The sequence below is a fragment of the Oncorhynchus nerka genome, linkage group LG15 (assembly GCF_034236695.1).
Source record: "Oncorhynchus nerka isolate Pitt River linkage group LG15, Oner_Uvic_2.0, whole genome shotgun sequence".
In the NCBI taxonomy this organism is placed as follows: domain Eukaryota; kingdom Metazoa; phylum Chordata; class Actinopteri; order Salmoniformes; family Salmonidae; genus Oncorhynchus; species Oncorhynchus nerka.
The window spans coordinates 89,115,618-89,126,680 of record NC_088410.1 but is presented as its reverse complement, the minus strand read 5'-3'; the positions used below and the strand labels follow the sequence as shown (position 1 = coordinate 89,126,680).

Sequence of the window (11,063 nt, the reverse complement as noted above, 5' to 3'; positions counted from 1 at the left end):
TGTGTATAAGAGAGTAGTTTTGGAATTGTTAGTTAGATTACTTGTTGGTTATCTGTTATGCAGGTGAGTGAGGACCCAAAAGCGGTTTAACAGAAACAGAGTCTTTTAATGTCCAAACACAGGGAAGACATAAATCCTCTTCAGATGTATCGGTTGACAAAATAGACAACCCGCAGAGAGGGCGACAAATAAATCATAAAGTCCTCTGATCTTTACAGGAGAGTCCCCTTCTAGCAGCAGAGGAGAATAGCAGGGTTAGCGGCAACAGACTGCTGGTCTCTCCGGGTAGGCGCGGGTTGTAGAGGACAGAGGTACCTGATCACACGTAGCATCTGATGAAGAGGCAGATTACGACAGGACGGGACAAGGGTGAAGCAAACGAGAATCTGACAAAGACAGAAGCAGAAACAGAGAGAGAAATAGAGACCTAATCAGAGGGAAAAAAGGGAACAGGTGGGAGAGAGTAAACGAGGTAGTTAGAGGAGATGAGGAACAGCTGGGGGAAGGAAAGGGAGAGAAGGTAACCTAATACGACCAGCAGGGGGAAACGAAGTGAAGAGAAAGAACAGGAACAAGACATAACATGACAATACATGACATTATCACTGCATTGTCGGAACTAGAAGCACAAGCATTTCGCTACACTCGCATTAACATCTGCTAACCATGTGTATGTGACAAATAAAATTTGATTTGATTTGATTTTTGTAACTGCACTTGAAGAAACTTTCAAAGTTCGTGACATTTTCCGTATTGACTGAACTTCAAGTCTTAAAATAATGATGAACTGTTATTTCTCTTCGCTATTTAAGCTGTTCTTGCCATAATATGGGCATGGTCTTTTACCAAATAGGGCTATCTTCTTTATACCACCCCTACTTTGTCACAACAAAACTGATAGACTCAAACCCATTATGAAGGAAAAAAAATCCACAAATTAATTTTTATGAAGGCACTCCTGTAATCCAGGTGACTATCTCTGTCACGACATCCGCCGAAGTTGGTCCCTCTCCTTGTTCGGGCGGCGTTCGGTGATCGACGTCACTGGTATTCTAGCCGCCACCGGTCCACATTTTCCATTTGTTTTGTCTTCATTGTACACACCTGGTTTCCATTCCCATAATTATATGTTCCTTATTTAACCCTCTGTATCCCTCATGGTTTTGTGCGTGTTTGTTCATTGTAAATTGGTCTCGTTTGTGAGCTTGATTATTTTGCTTCTTGGAATATTCGTTTTTTTGAGTAAAGTTACGTTTATTACTCATCTCTGTGTCCTGCGCCTGACTCCGCCTCACCTGCTACACTTAGACGCCTTACAATCTCATAAAGCTGGTTGAGAGTTTGCCAAGTGTGCAAAGCTGTCATCAAGGCAAAGGGTGGCTACTTTGAAGAATCTCAAATATAAAATATTTGGATTTGTTTAACACTTTTTTGGCTATTACATGATTCCATATGTGCTATTTCATAGTTTTTTTTGTCTTGAATATTCTACAATGTAGAAAATAGTAAAAATAAAGAAAAACCCTTGAATGAGTAGGTGTGTCTGTGATGATATATATATAAACATATATCACAGTCTTTTTAAATCATTAATTTAGGAATGTAATATACAAAAAAATATATACAGTGCCTTGCTAAAGTATTCGGCCCCCTTGAACTTTGCGACCTTTTGCCACATTTCAGGCTTCAAACATAAAGATATAAAACTGTATTTTTTTGTGAAGAATCAACAACAAGTGGGACACAATCATGAAGTGGAACGACATTTATTGGATATTTCAAACTTTTTTAACAAATCAAAAACTGAAAAATTGGGCGTGCAAAATTATTCAGCCCCTTTACTTTCAGTGCAGCAAACTCTCTCCAGAAGTTCAGTGAGGATCTCTGAATGATCCAATGTTGACCTAAATGACTAATGATGATAAATACAATCCACCTGTGTGTAATCAAGTCTCTGTATAAATGCACCTGCACTGTGATAGTCTCAGAGGTCCGTTAAAAGTGCAGAGAGCATCATGAAGAACAAGGAACACACCAGGCAGGTCCGAGATACTGTTGTGAAGAAGTTTAAAGCCGGATTTGGATACAAAAATATTTCCCAAGCTTTAAACATCCCAAGGAGCACTGTGCAAGCGATAATATTGAAATGGAAGGAGTATCAGACCACTGCAAATCTACCAAGACCTGGCCGTCCCTCTAAACTTTCAGCTCATACAAGGAGAAGACTGATCAGAGATGCAGCCAAGAGGCCCATGATCACTCTGGATGAACTGCAGAGATCTACAGCTGAGATGGGAGACTCTGTCCATATGACAACAATCAGTCGTATATTGCACAAATCTGGCCTTTATGGAAGAGTGGCAAGAAGAAAGCCATTTCTTAAAGATATCCATAAAAAGTGTCGTTTAAAGTTTGCCACAAGCCACCTGGGAGACACACCAAACATGTGGAAGAAGGTGCTCTGGTCAGATGAAACCAAAATTGAACTTTTTGGCAACAATGCAAAACGTTATGTTTGGCGTAAAAGCAACACAGCTCATCGCCCTGAACACACCATCCCCACTGTCAAACATGGTGGTGGCAGCATCATGGTTTGGGCCTGCTTTTCTTCAGCAGAGACAGGGAAGATAGTTAAAATTGATGGGAAGATGGATGGAGCCAAATACAGGACCATTCTGGAAGAAAACCTGATGGAGTCTGCAAAAGACCTGAGACTGGGACGGAGATTTGTCTTCCAACAAGACAATGATCCAAAACATAAAGCAAAATCTACAATGGAATGGTTCAAAAATAAACATATCCAGGTGTTAGAATGGCCAAGTCAAAGTCCAGACCTGAATCCAATCGAGAATCTGTGGAAAGAACTGAAAACTGCTGTTCACAAATGCTCTCCATCCAACCTCACAGAGCTCGAGCTGCTTTGCAAGGAGGAATGGGAAAACATTTCAGTCTCTCGATGTGCAAAACTGATAGAGACATACCCCAAGCGACTTACAGCTGTAATCGCAGCAAAAGGTGGCGCTACAAAGTATTAACTTAAGGGGGCTGAATCATTTTGCACGCCCAATTTTTCAGTTTTTGATTTGTTAAAAAAGTAAAAAAATATCCAATAAATGTCGTTCCACTTCATGATTGTGTCCCACTTGTTGTTGATTCTTCACAAAAAAATACAGTTTTATATCTTTATGTTTGAAGCCTGAAATGTGGCAAAAGGTCGCAAAGTTCAAGGGGGCCGAATACTTTCGCAAGGCACTGTATATATTTTTCCATCATTCGTTGCACTAAACTGAACCCCTGACAAAAGCATGACAGGGTTACAGTTCTGTTCTTTTTCAAATTGCATATTATATTTGCATATGCGGCAATGGTTGCACTGGTCTTCATTTTACAGTACATTCAATTATAAGGTAGATACATTAGCAAGTACCCAAACAACTTGATCTTATCAGATATTGTGAATCTTTATATAAGTGTGCATTGATTGGTTACCATAAAATGTGTTAATTTCATAAATGATGATTAGAGCAAGTGACTTGATAAATCAATGGTTTCTAAACACTGTATAAAACAAGCAAATGCATCCAAATCTCTCCCTTTGGGACAGTGCACCAGTCAGCGATCTGATCATCTCCTCCAACACGTCTACGTAATAAAATCCATCTGTACAGGTTAAGAGGGGAACTGTGCATCTTCCCCAGTTGTTTTGTCCATTTTAAACTGGCCATGTCACAGGATCTCTTGTCCTGCAGGGCACTCTAATGCTGAATTACTCACCGTTTACGCCATGCCCATACTGGACGTGCGTGTGCATACATTTATTTTGTCCCCCTACACCAAACATGATCACAACACGCAGGTTAAAATATCAAAACAAACTCTGAACCAATTACATCAATTTGGGGACAGGACGAAAAGCATGAAACATTTATGGTAATTTAGCTAGTTAGCTTGCACTTGCTAGCTAATTTGTCCTATTTAGCTAGCTTCCGGTTGCTAGCTAATTTGTTCTATTTAGCTATTTGTCCTGGGATATAAACATTGAGTTGTTATTTTACCTGAAATGCACAAGGTCCTCTACTCCGACAATTAATCCACACACAGAACGGTCAACCGAATCATTTCTAGTCATCTCTCCTCCTTCCAGGCCTTTTCTTCTTTGGACTTGATATGGCAATTGGCATCTACCTTTCATAGTACTACCACGACGACGACCGACCGACCTCAGTTCTTTCAATCACCCATGTGGGTATAACCAATGAGGAGATGGCATGTGGGTATCTGCTTCTATAAACCAATGAGGAGATGGTAGAGGCAGGACTTGCACCACGTTCAGCGTCAACAAATAGAACTGACTTACATTTTAGCACTTGGCAAGGCAGACGCTCAATGGCGAGCATGTGCAGTGTGGGTGCAATTATTGAATAACGTGCGTGTACATTTATTTTGCAACGCGAGCGGTGTGGTCAGCATGTTGACCACACTGCTCGTAGAAGGAGACCTGGAAGAAGGGCTGGTCTGCTCCCAGGACCAGCCAGTGGACAGCAGCGATGGCCAGCTCCAACAGCAGCAGGGCCAGATCCATCATCCCAGTACGGGTTTCCAAGTAGCGCATTCTCTCAGCACAGTGCAGGCCCACCTTAACCTCAGTATGGGCCTCTGTCACTATGTCCACTAGCTCAGCTTACGTGAGGGAAGGACACTGGAATGGTGTGTTGTCCATAGAGAATTTTAGAAAGTAGTGTGGTGAATATCGATTATCTTGAAACTGTTAGAATCAAAATGACAATATTAAAACAAACAAAATGTCTATATTAAATCGTTATGGACCACATCTGGATTTACAATGAGTACCTGCAACAAATTCCTGCTCTTCCCTGTGTCGTCCCTCCAGCCTGCAGTGTCTTCGTCAGGGTCTGCAGCTGCAGCTCAGTGCCTCGTGGTCAGAGGGGGATGGTCAGGGACAGAACCCTTGGTGGTGGAAAGAGACTTCCACTGGATAGACATGCTACCTGACCCCTGGGGATGATACAGCACATATTTTAGTGTATAAGTTTACTATCAACACAATGATCAATGTCTATTTTATTTTGAAAAAAGTAGGCACATTTATTGTTCAGTACACATTGGCAGGCGTATGTCAAATATGAAAGTTCACATTTAAAAAAAAAAAGCTGCATATCCAACTATCTGTCCCACTCTGTCACCTTGTAGAGGATGTAGTCTATTTGGATGTCCTTTCTTAAAGGGACAGAGCTCTTTGGGATTCATGAAAGGGTTATCTGCTTTTAGAGTGATGCCATCCTCATAGCCCTACAGAGAAAGGATCATTAACAGCATTTCATTCCAACACAACATTATAATGAGTATTAGAAGCATGTCCATAAATGTTTATTTAACTAGGCAGGTCAGTTAAAACCTCTCTGGGATATGTGGGATGCTAGCGTCCCACCTCGCCAACAGCCAGTGAAATTGCAGGACGCCAAATTCAAACAACAGAAATCTCATAATTAAAATTCCTCAAACATACAAGTATTATACACAATTTTAAAGATAAACTTCTTGTTAATCCAGCCACAGTGTCTGATTTCAAAAAGGCTTTAATGCAAAAGCACACCATGCGATTATGTTCAGCGCCTAGCCACAGAAAACCATTTTTCCTAAGAAGGAGAGGTGTCACAAAAGACAGAAATAGCATTAAAATGAATCACTAACCTTTGATGATCTTCACCGGATGGCACTCCCAGGACTGCATGTTAGACAATAAATGTGTGTTTTGTTTGATAAAGTTCATCTTTATGTCCAAAAACCTAATTTGAAATTGGTGCGTTATGTTCAGAAATGCATTGTCTCAAACAAACATCAGGTGAAAGTGCAGAGAGCCACATAAAATTACAGAAATACTCATCATCAATATTGATGAACGATACACAGTATATTGGATAGGCAATCACTTAAAAAAACTACAAACCTCAGATTTCCCACTTCCTGGTTGGATTTTTATCAGGTTTTTGCCTGCCATATGAGTTCTGTTATACCCACAGACATTATTTTAACAGTTTTGGAAACTTTAGAGTGTTTTCTATCCAAATCTACTAATTACATGCATATTCTAGCTTCTGGGCCTGAATAGGAGGCAGTTTACTCTGGGCACCTTATACATCCAAGGTACTCAACACTGCCCCCTATTCCCAAATAAGTTTTAAGAACAAATTCTAATTTACAATGACGGCCTATGGGACTCCAAATCATGGCTGGATGTGACACAGCCTGGATTTGAACCAGGGACTGTAGTGACATCTCTTGCACTGAGAAGCAGTGCCTTAGACCGCTGCACCATTCGGGAACCCTGTGCATTATAAGCATGCAGCATAAGGTTTGGCTTAATGAGCTGAAGTAATTCATACAAATATCATTCCCAATTCACCTCTCCTACAAGACATTTCAGTTACTGTACATTTGAAATAAAAAATAATGACACTGGACATTAGTGTGATTATCATACATCAAACTTGGGAGTCTCAGTAACTGTCCCAGAGGCCGTTGTATGTCCATAGCAACTGGTTGCCAAGGTCCTGGGGAAGCGTGTTCAGATCTTTGCGGCAGGTAGCTTAGTGGTTAGAGCGTTGGATTTGTAACCGAAAGGTTGCAAGATCAAATCCCTGAGCTGACAAGGTACAAATCTGTCGTTCTGTTCCCGAACCAGTTATTTAACCCACTGTTCTTAGGCCATCACTGAAAATAAGAATTTGTTCTTAACTGACTTGCCTAGTTTTAAATAAATGTGAAATTTGTTAAAAAATAAATCCCCAAAATCACCAGGTCTGCTCCACTGAAGGTATAACTAACACAATAAATAAAAACAACATCTGTTAAAATTACATTGAAATTAAAATGTCAAGAGAGGCAGTGTGCATTGAGTTTAAGCCTTCTTACAATATGAACTGCTGTAGCTCCCAGGCCTGTACCACTCTATGAGGTTGGTAGGAGTCCTCCTCCCTGCGGTTACTCAATTCTACACATTTTTAGAGGCTGCTGCCCTATACACATAGACATGGAATCACTGGTCACTTTAATAGTGTTAACACACTGCTTTACTCATTTCATATCTATATACTCTATTCTATTCGACTGTATTTTAGTCAATGCCACTCCAACATTGCTCGTCCTAATATTTATATATTTCTTAATTCCAGTCTTTTACTTTTAGATGTGTGTATTGTGGTGAATTGTTAGATTCTACTGCATTGTTGGAGCTAGGAACACAAGCATTTCACTACACCTGCAATAATATCTGCTAAATATGTGTGTGACCAATAAAATGTGATTTGCATCTCATATACATGTGTCGGCTCCAGGTAGAGGCTGCCCTTAGTCACAGATCTAGGATCAGTAAACTCCCCAAAATCCTAACCATTATTATCCCCACAGCTTTTCTTCTAAACCATTCTGCATGGTGGACCTGGAAACAGAGGACAGGAGACAGTCAGGACTGAAGAGAATGTCTAACTAACAAATATCCAACCATCAAGCAGTATATACAAATGTATAAAAATAAATGACCATGTATGGATAGCCGTTTAATGAATAGCATATTGGGATACATGTGTACGCTACCACATGTGTGTTTTATCACACTTTAGATTAAAGCTGCAATATGTAACATTTGGGGGGAGATACGACCAAATTCACATAGAAATGTGAGTTATAAATATATCATTCCCATTGAACCCAAGTCTAAGAAGTGGTTCTATATGTTCTATATGCGCTATTTCTATGTTTCCCGTTCTTAAGTTTAGTTTTTCCGTTTATTTTAGGTTTTGTACACCAGCTTCAAACATCTGAAAATACAGTATTCTTGGTTATGGAAAATATACTTCACAGTGGTAAGATTCAGTGGTCACCAACCTTTTCTGAGTCAAGATCACTTTCGCAGTCAAAAAGCAAACTGAGATGTACTGCTCAGTATCAAGGCACAAGGCGAGACCCAAATGCAGACATAGGAGGCAGATGGTTGGAGTCTTACAATGTTAATTAATCCAAAGTGGTAGGCAAGAGAATGGTTGTGGACAGGCAAAAAGGTCAAAACCAGATCAGGAGGTACAGAGTGGCAGACAGGCTCGTGGTCAAGGCAGGCAGAATGGTCAGGCAGGCAGGTACAAAGTCCAGAAACAGGCAAGGGTCAAAACCGGGAGGACTAGAAAAGGAGAATGGGAAACGGCTGGTTGACTTGTAAACATACAAGAAGATCTGGCACAGAGAGACAGGAAACACAGGGATAAATACACTGGCCCAGAGAGACAGGAAACACAGGGATAAATACACTGGAGAAAACAAGCTACACCTTTAGGGGGTGGAGATAATAACGAGGACAGGTGAAACTGATCAGGGTGTGACACTCAGATGTTTTTTTTTACATTAACCTCACACAAACAGTTTTGTAGGAATGAGGTTTGGGCAGTAGGCCTAATACATTATCACAGCATATTGGCTATATGATTGGCCTAACCAGACCATACTATATTTCAAAACTCAAGCTTCGATAACAAAATAGATCAGTTGGTTTAGCACTTGTGAGGCACTGTGGAGCATGAATTGAAATATGTTGCTTTTCTATTTTACTGGACTGATGGTACCTGCATCTGATGGTCAACGAGGTCAAATCACGACGTTAGTGATCTTCAGGTCGAAAAGTCGGAGCTCTAGAAAGATGCCCGAGTTTCCGACTTGGATGACCGCTCAAATGGATTTTTCCCAACCGCCTCTCACGTTCCCTAATCTCTCCTTCCTTTCATCCGGTGAGACTGACCAGAGAGGGGACACCGTCTTCCACCTGCTCTCTCCTTCCTTTCCTCTGGTGAGACTGACCAGAGAGAGGGGACACCGTCTTCCACCTGCTCTCTCCTTCCTTTCCTCTGGTGAGACTGACCAGAGAGGGGACACCGTCTTCCACCTGCTCTCTCCTTCCTTTCCTCTGGTGAGACTGACCAGAGAGAGGGGACACCGTCTTCCACCTGCTCTCTCCTTCCTTTCCTCTGGTGAGACTGACCAGAGAGAGGGGACACCGTCTTCCACCTGCTCTCTCCTTCCTTTCCTCTGGTGAGACTGACCAGAGAGAGGGGACACCGTCTTCCACCTAATCTCTCCTTCCTTTCCTCTGGTGAGACTGACCAGAGAGGGGACACCGTCTTCCACCTGCTCTCTCCTTCCTTTCCTCGGTGAGACTGACCAGAGAGAGGGTACACCGTCTTCCACCTGCTCTCTCCTTCCTTTCCTCCGGTGAGACTGACCAGAGAGAGGGGACACCGTCTTCCACCTGCTCTCTCCTTCCTTTCCTCCGGTGAGACTGACCAGAGAGAGGGGACACCGTCTTCCACCTGCTCTCTCCTTCCTTTCCTCCGGTGAGACTGACCAGAGAGAGGGGACACCGTCTTCCACCTGCTCTCTCCTTCCTTTCCTCCGGTGAGACTGACCAGAGAGGGGACACCGTCTTCCACCTGCTCTCTCCTTCCTTTCCTCTGGTGAGACTGACCAGAGAGAGGGGACACCGTCTTCCACCTGCTCTCTCCTTCCTTTCCTCCGGTGAGACTGACCAGAGAGAGGGGACACCGTCTTCCACCTGCTCTCTCCTTCCTTTCCTCCGGTGAGACTGACCAGAGAGAGGGGACACCGTCTTCCACCTGCTCTCTCCTTCCTTTCCTCCGGTGAGACTGACCAGAGAGAGGGGACACCGTCTTCCACCTGCTCTCTCCTTCCTTTCCTCCGGTGAGACTGACCAGAGAGAGGGGACACCGTCTTCCACCTGCTCTCTCCTTCCTTTCCTCCGGTGAGACTGACCAGAGAGAGGGGACACCGTCTTCCACCTGCTCTCTCCTTCCTTTCCTCTGGTGAGACTGACCAGAGAGAGGGGACACCGTCTTCCACCTGCTCTCTCCTTCCTTTCCTCCGTTGAGACTGACCAGAGAGAGGGGACACCGTCTTCCACCTGCTCTCTCCTTCCTTTCCTCCGGTGAGACTGACCAGAGAGAGGGGACACCGTCTTCCACCTGCTCTCTCCTTCCTTTCCTCCGGTGAGACTGACCAGAGAGAGGGGACACCGTCTTCCACCTGATGGTGAAACTCGAGTCGCACCGCATCTGCCTCATGCTCAAATTCATGTTGTTCCTTTGACCAAAGAAAGTTAAATATTCCTTCATATTAAAATCTACACGACGAGCTGCTAATAATTATAAAATGCAGGTAACAGTAACAGCTCAACACAATTTTATGAAAGGAGCGCAAGCCTTTATAGTTTGTTGGCTTTTCTACAGTAATATTTGGTGATCGTCTAGGAATGCCTTGAAGATCGACCGGTTGGAGACCACTGGTTTAGATGGAACAATGATTCTCTATACTATACTTGCTTGTTTTGTCAGATAAACTGAAATTAGGCAAACTATTCGAATTTTAGCAACCAGGAAATGTTAGAGCGATTTCTGCATAGTGCACCTTTAAGGGTATGCTTCCTACAGAACTTTATAACACATTCATAACTGATATACCTATGTACTGCTTATGAATGTGGTATGAGTCATAATATCCTAATGTGGGTATCGTTCAAGTCCTATTTGTCTTATGTCTTACATCTGCAAACCTCTAGTGATAAGACTGCAAACTACACCAGTCCAGATATAGTCAATGTGCTGCAAAGTGTATGTGACTTCTGAATAAACTGTAAGAACGAACTGACTACCATTTTCCCCACTCTTTTAGAGAATTACTGAGTGGATTAGAAATGCAAGGCCTTTGAACTCATCTCCATCTTGTGCCTTAGTACAGAGGTCAAACAAAAAAATAACCTAGCTAATCTTCCTGCTTTGAGGTCATTCTATTACAAACTAATTACCTCACACATTAATAGTAATGTTTCTTGTGGTTGACATTAGACTGCAGTGTACAATACAGAGCAGAGATCACTGTGTGTATGCTGGGTTCTGATTAACATAAGGCCTTAATATCACGTTGTTCGTAATAATGGTCGGACCAAGGCGCAGCGTGCATAGAGTTCCACATGTTTATTCAAATGA

The 11,063-nt window shown here is 42.4% G+C and overlaps 1 pseudogene; it reads right to left on the bottom strand.

Annotated features, from left to right (window-relative positions):
- Positions 1-4,438: 4,438 nt before the first annotated feature.
- LOC135559849 (sphingomyelin phosphodiesterase 2-like) lies at positions 4,439-10,142 on the bottom strand (annotated as a pseudogene).
- Between the last annotated feature and the right edge of the window lie 921 nt (positions 10,143-11,063).